Consider the following 11,048-nt stretch of genomic DNA (forward strand, 5'->3'; position numbering starts at 1 on the left):
AGTATGGGATCATTGTATGTGGAGATTTGTTGATTGAATTGTTGTGGGGGTGAAGTGATTGTTACTTGCTTGTTATTTGCTTTACTAGTGTATGCCTGGTCGTAGGTCATTAAGTCCTACTCTTGTCCTTCCTAATTTGCATCTTGAATCAGTTGTTTGAAATCTTAGGGGAAGATGTAGTTCTCATCACTCCATTTCGCCAATGGAGGATTTGAATGATGACCATGTGGAAGACCTTGGTCACATTGAGCAACAAGGCAACCTCCACCCTAATGTGGATTATGAAAATGTTCAAGTACCATTAGGCATGCCTAGACCATTCATTCACCCACAACAACAAGGCCAAGTTCCATTAGGAATGCCTAGGCCAATATTTGCTCCACAACCTCCCATAGTTTAAGCTAATCAAGGTGTTCGTTTAGCACCACCAATTGTGAATCATCCCATTGCATTAAGAGACCATTATGTGCCAAATGAATACAATGCACCCACTTGCATTCAATTGCCCCCATTTAGAGCACATCACTATGAAATTAAACCATAAACTATTCAAATGCTTCCAAACTATCACGGACTTCCTAGTGAAGAACCTTATAAGCATTTGGATGAGTTTCTTGAAGTGTGTTCCACCGTGAAATACACGGACATACCGGAAGAAGTATTAAGACTTAAACTTTTTCCTTTTACCTTTTGTAATACCCCTAATTTCAAAAGGATAGTCCTAGTATTTTAATTTATTATTTTTTATTGTTTAAATTGCATTTTTAATTGTTGAAGTGTATATGTGTTAATTTTATTGCTGACATTGTGGTTAGTTATTTAATTTTTCATTAGTGTGATTTAATTGATTAGCTAATTGTTTTAATTTAATTGATTTAATTATTTAAGTGGTTTAATTTAGTTGTTTTACTTGAATTAATTTAATTGAATTTAATGGTTTAATTGCTTTAATTTAATTGTTTAGCCTTAATTTAATTAAATTTAATTATGTTTTGATCATGACTGTATGGGTGATTGCACACAGATAGTTATGCAATAGGTTTACATGGGTAACCGACATAGTTTAACCTAGATTGTGCTATGGGCCGAGTAATTTGTTTAGGGTTTAATTGAGCCTAGGGTTAGTGTGTCCTATAAATACTCATCTAAGATGTCTGCCTAGGGTTTTAGAACAATATTACACCATAGTAAGACACATAAAGTTTGGAGACGGCTGGGAAGGAAAACTAAGAATTAACAAAGAATTCGCCGAAAAATATAGACGAACGTCGGCGTAAGGCAAGTTCTATCCTTACTCTCTCCCTTAGGCTTCGTGTTCTTTGCATTCCTAAATAATTCTAGGGTTGATTGAATTACTAAAACGCTATCTGTTTATGCTAAGAACTTGAATTAAAACTGTATGGTTGCATGCTTGCTTAAACTGTTAACACATGATTTTTGCTTGTTTAATTCTACGTTTAAACTTATGTATGGGTTGTATTAAAGACTTAAACATGGACTGGGAACCTACTGGGATTGAGATTAAGACTTTTGGGAACCATAGCATAGGGCAGAGTAGTTGCAGAAGGCGTCTGAAGAAGATGGAAGATGAAAAGACGAAACAGAGAGGGAGAGAGCCGACTCTCCCTTGGAGGGAGCTGGCTCCGTTTAGATTGGAGGCGGCTCCAAGGCCTTTGGAGGCAGCTCCAAGGCACTTGGAGGCGGCTCCAAGATTTTGGAGCCTACTCCATGTTATTTTCTTTAATATTTTTATGTTCTGTTTGTTTCTTTTCCAATTTTCAGTATAGAAGCTTCATAGTGGTTGAATTTCTATGTTTTTCTGAGGAGAATAAATACTATAATGGATGTTTTAGAGGGTGTCCAAAGTAAGATTAAAATCCCAAAGGATAGATTCATATAGAATTAGACACGGAGTGTTAATCGTTAAAACAGTATGAAACTTTATGTAACTTGCAGATTGTATGGTTTTGGATAATGTAACTTCTTGTTTATAATGGAAATTTCTATGAGCATATTCATGATATGGAAAAACATGCTAGAAATCTTTACATTGCTAAAAATTAGTTGATAATCAAATTTTTAGCAGTTAGTGCATCAGTTGTTGGACATGTAATTTAAATGTATGATGCATTGCTTATATTTGTTATGCAGGCCTTGGAATTAAGTGATATAAACTTTATTTAGGCCTTGTTCATTATATGGATACTGGGAGTATATTGATATGGATAGATACTGTTTGCGTGGACAAATAATGGCTTCCGTGTTGTGATTTTATTTAAGCATGGTTGTTAATGTACTCTAATATGCTTAGTATGGAGTAGATGATGTTGATACTTATACTGTCAATGCTTTATCAACTGGTGGTTTTATTTAAGCATGTTTGTTAATATACTCTAATATGCTTAGTATGGAATAGTTGATATTGATATTTATATTGTCAATGCTTTATCAATTGCTGGATGGTTGGAGTATGCACCGGTATGGGACGGTGGCATACTAGGGACGGTTTGGATTCAAAATACCAAAACCTACCTACTCTGGATTAATGAATGGATTAACTAAAAGTTAAATCCTATGGATTTGTAGTGTCATGGCAACAACTAGTTGAGTGGCACTACTATGGATTTTGAATGGATTTTAAATATATTATTATTATGGTACCTCGATATGAGCTTGAGTCTCAGGATCGATAGTTAGGGAGCGTATATGCGTTGGGATGCATAGCTGGATACAATGGTTGGAGGTGTACCCTATTTAGGCCTAGGTACACGTGCCCACTGCGTGTGCGTTTTATCAGGTTGAGATCGGCCTGTAGTCCAGTGAGAGTCCTTTAGTGTGACTATATATATATTTACGGACTATTAGCTATTGTTGAATTGTTTAGGATGTACATATGTATCGGGCCTCTGTTCGGTTTGTAGTGGTATAGAACTTGCGCGTGGGCCTGACCCACTTCTATTTTTCAGGTACACGACAGTTCCAGACTTAGACGTATTCATGCTGAGCAGAGGTTTCTACTCACTCTACCGACGACATAGGATTTCTCTCCATAACTTATAAGAGGATGTTCTTTCAGTTGTTTTATTTCAATTTGGATTTTTATTAGGGGTCCACTAGAGTTGGATTCCCGAGTTGTTAAACTTATGGAGTTTTGGATTGTCGGATTTTCAGTATTCAATTTTTTAAAGGATTTATATTTAGTTTTCTTTCAGCTTTTAAATTTTATTTTTAAATTCATTTTGTATTCCGTGTTCATTTTAAAGTATTAATTGTTTGATATCCCTCGTGTTTGAGCCTGGGCCTGATCAACCAGTGTCTCGGATCCGAGGGGTATCACACCTTTAAAGACAAGGCAAAATGTTGGTTCAACAATCTTAGGCCTTTTTTGATAACTTATTGGGCGGAAATGCAACAAGAGTTCTTGAAAAAGTACTATCCGGTTTCTAAGACCAATGCCATGAGAACTTCAATTAGAGAATTTTCTTAAGGGGATGGGGAAATGTTTCATGAGGTATGGGAAAGGTTTAATGACTTGCTTAGAAAGTGTCCTCATCATGATATACCTAAGTGGCAACTAGTTCAATATTTCTTTGAAAGTTTACCGGATAATCACAAAGGTATGGTTGATGGATCCATGGGTGGTTCTTATCTTGACAAGTATGAAAATGATGTGTGGTAATTGTAAGAAAGCATAAGTGAGAATTCGATGCATAGGTCCTTATCTTCTAAAAATGGTAGAAACCTAGGTGGAAGGAAGAATGTCGGCTTGTATCAAGTTGACAACTTCAATGACATAGCCGCCGAGATAAAATCCTTATCTCAAAGGTTTGATCAATTTTTTATCAACCAAAATTTGACGAATCAAGTATCTTCCTCTCCTACTCAGATCCATCATCGAGCATCTAATGAATCTTGTATGACTTGTTCAAGTGTCTTGCATTCTACTTCCAATTGTCCCCGTGGACATGTGCAAAGTGAGCCCCATGAGCAAGTCAATGCTACATTTTTTAATCAAGGGAATAATCCCTATCGCATTCATTACAATTCGAGTTGGAGGAACCATCCAAACATTTTTTGGAAAAGCTAAGGGGAAAGCTCAAACCCTTCCCAAGGTGGTTTTCAAGGGAAGTATGTTCCCCCATCAATGCAAGGCCAAGGTTCCCAAGGTTTTAAGTCATCGTCATTTCAATCACATGGCAATCAATTTTCTAATTCTCATTTTCCTAACCAATCATATTCTCAAGGAAACTCTAGGAGTCCCGCCTTTGAAGAAAAAGTTTTGACCGCTTTAGGCACTCTAGAGGCAAACACTCAATTGCTTCATTCCCATTCTCAATCCATTGCTAAGCTAGAAACCCAAGTCGGGCAAATAGCTAGTACCTTAAATGCTAAAGAGAAGGGGAAGATGCCTTTGAATGCCCCACTAAAGCAACAATATGTTATGGAGACTCATTCCTTATTGGAAGGGCACACAATTGAACATGTCAATGCGATGACAACCTTGAGAAGTGGAAAGGTTATTGACAACCAAGTAGGTATTCCCAATGAAGAAAGTGAACCGGTGCAACCAAAAGTTGACACCCGTCCCATTGCTCATCATATTCCTCCTTCATTGCATATGCATGATCATTCAAATGAGAAAGTGTTAAAAGTGATTTGAAAAGTGAGTTCAAAATTGATTTGAAAGATGAAGTGAATAAAGCTTTGAAAAAGGATCTTAAAAATTCTTGTGTTGAAGACTCTTCAAAGAAAAGTTTTGAAAAAGCTTTTGAGCCTAGAGCTCCATTTCCGGATGCCTTGAAAGGATCCATTTATCTTGACAAACAAAAGACCAAGACAAATGAAATTATTGAAATATTTAGGCAAATGAAGATTAATCTTCCACTTTTGGATACAATTAAGCAAATTCCGGCTTATGCCAAGTTCTTAAAAGATCTTTACATCCAAAAGACGAAGAATAAGAGCCAAGCACCTAGGAAAGTGGTCTTGACCAAGCAACTGAGCTCAATCTTGCAACATAACACTCTCCTAAAGTTTAAAGACCCCGATTCACCTACTACCTCTTGCATCATTGGTGATCATGTCATTAATTGGGCTCTTCTAGACTTAAGAGCAAGTATTAATCTTCTTCCATACTTGGTATATGTCAAATTAGGCTTAGGAGACTTGAAACTGACGTCAGTGGTTTTACAACTTGCTGACCGATCCATCAAAAAGCCTAGGGGTATCATAGAGGACGTCTTGATTAAAATTGATAAATTCTTCTTCCCGGTCGAATTCGTTGTCATTGACACGGAACCAGTTCCAAATCCCAAGAGCCAAATTCCCATTATCCTTGGCCATCCTTTCTTGGCAACCTCAAATGCCAACATCAATTGTAGGACGAGGGTAATGAAAATCTCATTTGAACATATGAAAGTGAAGTTGAATATCTTCAATCCGACCCCAAATTCATTTGACAAAAATGAAGAAGTAAAAGTTATAGAAAAATGTCTAGACAATGAATGTGAAAGAATGGAGTCTTTTCTTGAAACCAAAACTTCAAAAAGTTCATCTTCAACCTTGAATTCAAAAAATGATGTTCCAAAATCTTGCTTTGAGAGGGCGTGGAAGCCCAAAGATCATATTAACAAAGGACTAACAATCTCCTTTGAACCCAATCCAACAAGTTCTCTAGGGAACCGTTTGTTGGATGGAATTCAAAGTACTTGTCACCCAGACAAAGAGGGGATGCATTTTAAGATGTTTGATCTGGGCTAAAAGAGCCCAATGCCTTTCTAGAGACGTTAAAGACTAGTAAATGCTTCGTAGGGTTTACAACCCTATTCCTCCCTCATTTCTATTTTCCCTTTCAATTTTTGCATCGTCTAGATATGTTCTGGAATTCATACACATGGCTAAGATTTTGATTGAGTATGCATGCACTTTCATTCTGAAAATAGGCATTTTGTCCAAGTTCGATCGATCTCAAAAGAGGTTCGATTAATCGAACACCCATCCCTGCATCCAATCTTTGCTCTGTTCCATCGATCTGAAATTTCCTGTATAAATCAGCCCTCTGTGTATCGTTCAAAAATTTCTTTTGATCGATCTGAGTACTCCAAGATCGATTGAAATTGTTCTTGGATTGATCTTCACTCCACACTTAGAAAATTTTTGTGATTCATGAAAATAGGCCTCTCTGTGCATTATTCGAACTTCTCTACAGGTTTTCACCTGTTTGATCGATTGAAGTACCTTTTCGATCGATCTCATTTTGATCGATCTATGCCTCTTGTTGACCTTGATTTTGACTTTGATTTCATTTTTATTTTTATTTTTATTTTTATTTTTATCTGTATTTGTATTTGTATTTGTATTTTTACTTTATTTTATTTTATTTTATCCTCAAAACTCAAAAAGATTTTTACTTTAATTTCTACTTTTATTTTCATTTTAAAATTTTCAAAACCCAAAAAAATATTTAGATTTTCTTTATTTCCAAATATTTTCAAAAACTTCAAAAAAATAAAAAATCAAAAAATCAAAAAAATAAAAAAAAAATATAATAAAATATATAATAAAATTTGTCGTTTAGTGAACAAAGATCGATCTCAACATTTTCAAGATCGATCTTGTTCGATCGATCGAAGATTTTCCCTAATTGATCGAACCTGTCGGGAAATGTTTTTAAAAACAAAACCATAGGGTCATTAGATCGATTCACAGATTGATCTAAAGACCCTCTCACTGCTGCAAACCACACCTCTCCCATCTCCAGCGAACCCTCTGGCGACCTTCCCGAGGCTCGAATCTCTCTCCCTCATCTCAGATCTTATCTCTCTCCTTCGCACCACTCCTCTCTCTCTCAGATTTGGTAAGTTTCACATCCTCTTTCTTGGTTTCCATCTTCAATCACATGTTTAAGATGCTCACATATTAGACCTAGGGTTGCCATACTTAAATCTTGCCATATTTGAAGTTTCCATGATGGTGTATATATCTGTATATAGTTTGTATATATTTTTCATTTTTAAATCAATTTTGATGTTGATGTGTACAAACAAGTGACCCATATGTTGTTGTTGATGTGTGAGAGGGCCCCACAAGCTTGCTTGGGTGCCCTCGTGCCACAAAAGTCACAGATCTGTAACTGTTCGAATTACTCTTAGCAGTTCAATCGATCGAAGTTTTCTTCGATCGATTACACAAGATCGATCGAACTTATCTCAGATCGATCTCACTGAGATCGATCTCACATTTTTGTGATCGATTGAACTTCATAGACTTGCATCTTACACTTCACACACTCTCTTTTGTGATTCCATGCTATCTCATACATACCCAATGCTTGTGTTTTCCACATTAGATGCATTCCGTACTTATTTTGTTAGCATGTTTCACTTCATGTCACTATTCATCTCGCTCTATCATAACTTGCATAGATTCATGTTCTGTATTGTCTATCTTATTTGACATACTTGTTTCTATGTACTGTACCTTAAATCTTTATAATCTATTACTAATCTTGCAAGTGTTGTGTTCTTTTTCAGGATATGGCCCGAGTAAGACTGTCGCTAAGCAATAGTACGGCCGGAGAGTCAGGCCTAGATTAGAGCGGCCAGGTGAGCCCTCTCATGTTCATGAGCAGCTGTAGGTTCCTATTGACGTAGATCCAACTCAGTCCTCATAAGATTCTAAACTCCAGTCTTCTGACTCTGTATCTTCATCATCCCATGATGAGGCTGAGCGTACTCCATCACATTCTCCATCTCCGCCCCATCCACAGCCGGGCCAGGCTTTAGATAGACCGCTACCGAGATACTCACGCATAAGTTGGTCTTTGATATTTCATTCTTCTCCCGGTACATCCTGACTTGGGCTGCTTACGAGGACATTGACCGCCGGGGCATTTCAGCCATTCTATTCGTTTCAAACCCAAATAGGGTAATTCTTGAGTCCATTCATGTTAAGAGTTATAATGGTTTTAGTAGAACAGTGTCAGAATTAGCCTTGAACCGAGTAAGGGCGCTTATGGGAAATCATAACCGATGACTGTAGAACCTCACCGAGTATCATGGGAAGACTAGAATGATTGTTTTAAACCTTATTTTATTAGTTTGAGGATGGATTAACCTCTCATATTGTAAAATGACCATTTTACCCCTAGTGTGTCCTCGGGTTTAGTTAAGGACCCGGTTAGCGATTCGGACCCCTAAGTTCGGGTAGTTACAGTAAATATGTAAATACAGGTTATATGTGATAAAGTTTTATAAAAAAATAAAATAGCTAATTTGTAATACAGTTTTATAGAAATTATTATTATTTTTTTAAAATATGTTCTTGTTTAATTATATTTTATTTTATCAAAAAACTCATAATAAATAGAGAATGTCATTGAGTTTTATAGAAAACAATTTGTAGTAAATTTTATAGAAATTTTTGTATTTACTTTAAATATATTCTTGTCTAATTAGATTTTCTTTTATTAAAAAAACTCATAGTAAATAGATAAATAAGTATAATGTGTTAGAGTTTTGTAGAAACTCTTTTAAAAACTCTTTTTATATCAATTAATAAATATTTCTTTTTATATTAATAATTATTCTCTCATTAGATTTTCTTTTATTAAAAAACTCAAAACAAAAGGTAATTTGTGGTAGAGTTTTAGAAAAATTATTTTATTTTTATATCAATTAATAAATATTTTTTATATTAATAATTTTTGTCTAATTAGACTTTCTTTTATTAAAAAACACATAATAAATTGATAAATAATTTGTGTTAGAGTTTTATAGAAACTCTTTCAAAATATCTTTTTATATCAATTAATAAATATTTTTTATATTAAATTTTTTTTTTTATCTAATTAGATTTTCTTTCATTAAAAAACTCATAATAAATAGATAAATAGATAATTTGGGTTAGAGTTTGTAGAAACTCTTTAAATATATCATTGTACAATGTGGTAGAATTTTATTGAAAATAAAATAGTTAATTTGTGGTAAAGTTTTATACAAATTATTTTATTTCTTTAAATATATCATAGTCTAATTAGATTTCCTTTTATTAAAAAACTCATAATAAAAGATAATTTGTGTTAGAGCATTAGAGAAATTATATTATTATTTATATCAATTAATAAATATTTTTTTTATATTAGTAATTTTTGTCTAATTAAATTTCCTTTTATTAAAAAACTCATAATAAATAGATAAATAGGTAATTTGTGTTAGAGTTTAATTGAAACTGCTTTACAAGTTCCTTTTATATCAATTAATTAATATTTTTTATTTTTATTTTGAAATAAATATTTAGATAATTTGAATTTTATTAGCTAATTTTTAATTTGAATTTATTTTGTAATTTGAAATAATTTTTTAGGTAATTTCAATTTTTTTTTAGCTAATTTGTAATTTGAATTTTATGAAAACTCTTTTATAAAAGTATTAGGTAATTTGAAATTTGAATTTTATTAGGTAATTTGAAATAATTTTTTAGTTAATATGAATTTTATTAGGTAATATTTTTTTCAATTAATAAATATTTTTTTATATTAATAAATAAATACTGAAACACATATTTGAGTTTTATTAGGTAATAATTTGTGGTAGAGTTTTAGATAAATTATTTTATTTTTAATATCAATTAATATATATTTTTTATATTAATAATTCTTGTCTAATTAGATTTTCTTTTATTAAAAAACTTATAATAAATAGATAAATAGGTAATTTGTGTTATGATTTTATAGAAACACTTTTAAAAAAATTATTTTATTTTCTTTAAATATATTCTTGTCTAATTAGATTTCCTTTTATTGAAAAACTCATAATAAATAGATAAATGTTATATGTGGTAAAGTTTTAAAGGAAATAAAATAAGTAATTTGTGGAAGAGTTTTATATAAATTATCTTATTTTCTTTTAATAATTTTTTTTTCCTAATAAACTCATAATAAATAGATAATGTGATAGAGTTTTATAGAAAATAAAATAACTAATTTGTGGTAAATTTTATTGAAATTATTTTATTTTCTTTAAGTATATTTTTTTCTAATTTGATTTTCTTTTATTAAAAAAACTCATAATAAATAGATAAATAAGTAATATGTGTTAGAGTATAGAAATTCTTTTAAAAACTCTTTTTATATCAATTAATAAATATTTTTTTATATTAATAATTCTTATCTAATTGGATTTCCTTTTATTAAAAACTCATAAAATTGATAAATTGGTAATTTGTGTTAGATTTTTATATAAACACTTTTAAAATCTCTTTTTATATCAATTAATAAATATTTTTTTATATTTATAATTTTTGTTTAAATAGATTTCCTTTCATTAAAAAACTAATAATAAATAGATAAATAGGTAATTTGTTTTAGTGTTTTATAGAAACTCTTTAAATATATCATTGTCTAATGTAAATTATGTTATTAAGTTTTATTGAAAATAAAATAGGTAATTTGTGGTAGCATTTTATAGAAATTATTTTATTTTCGTTATAGAAATTTGTATTCTTAGCTACTGCCAATGCATTGATCAATTGTAGAAATGATAACATGACATTGGGCTTTGGAAATATTAAAGCAAACATTAAGAAAAAGGAAAGAATCTACCAACTTATTTGATTTCAAAATTTGAATTCTCAAATTTAGTTTTTGTTAGTAAACAAAATAAAAAATCAAAAAAAAAAATTGAAAAAAAAAAAAAAACATATAAAAAATTTTCAGTAACAAATTCATTTAATAATTAAGTCGACCTATATTAAGAATGAACCAAAAACAAAAAATAAAAACTGAGAAAAAAATTACAATCCAAAGTAAAATTATAAAGAGTAAGATAAAAATAAAAAGTAAAGAAAAAATAATAATGATACTTCTGAAAAATAAAAAGTAAAGAAAAAAAATAACAATAATGACTCAAAATAATAATAAATTATGAATGAACCAAAAATAAAAAAAAATAAAAAAAAAAAGAAAAGAAAAGAAAAAAAAAATCACAATCCAAAGTAAATTTACCAAATCAACCACTTCTAAACATCAATTAGAAAGAGAAAAATAAAAC

General features: G+C 31.4%; 1 pseudogene; it reads right to left on the bottom strand.

Moving 5' to 3' along the window:
• Positions 1 to 3,462: 3,462 nt before the first annotated feature.
• LOC132284087 (small nucleolar RNA R71) lies at positions 3,463 to 3,561 on the bottom strand (annotated as a pseudogene).
• Between the last annotated feature and the right edge of the window lie 7,487 nt (positions 3,562 to 11,048).

The sequence above is a fragment of the Cornus florida genome, unplaced genomic scaffold (assembly GCF_030987335.1).
Source record: "Cornus florida cultivar Cherokee Brave unplaced genomic scaffold, ASM3098733v1 CherokeeBrave_3.0.0_Hap2_Chr01, whole genome shotgun sequence".
NCBI classification, from domain to species: domain Eukaryota; kingdom Viridiplantae; phylum Streptophyta; class Magnoliopsida; order Cornales; family Cornaceae; genus Cornus; species Cornus florida.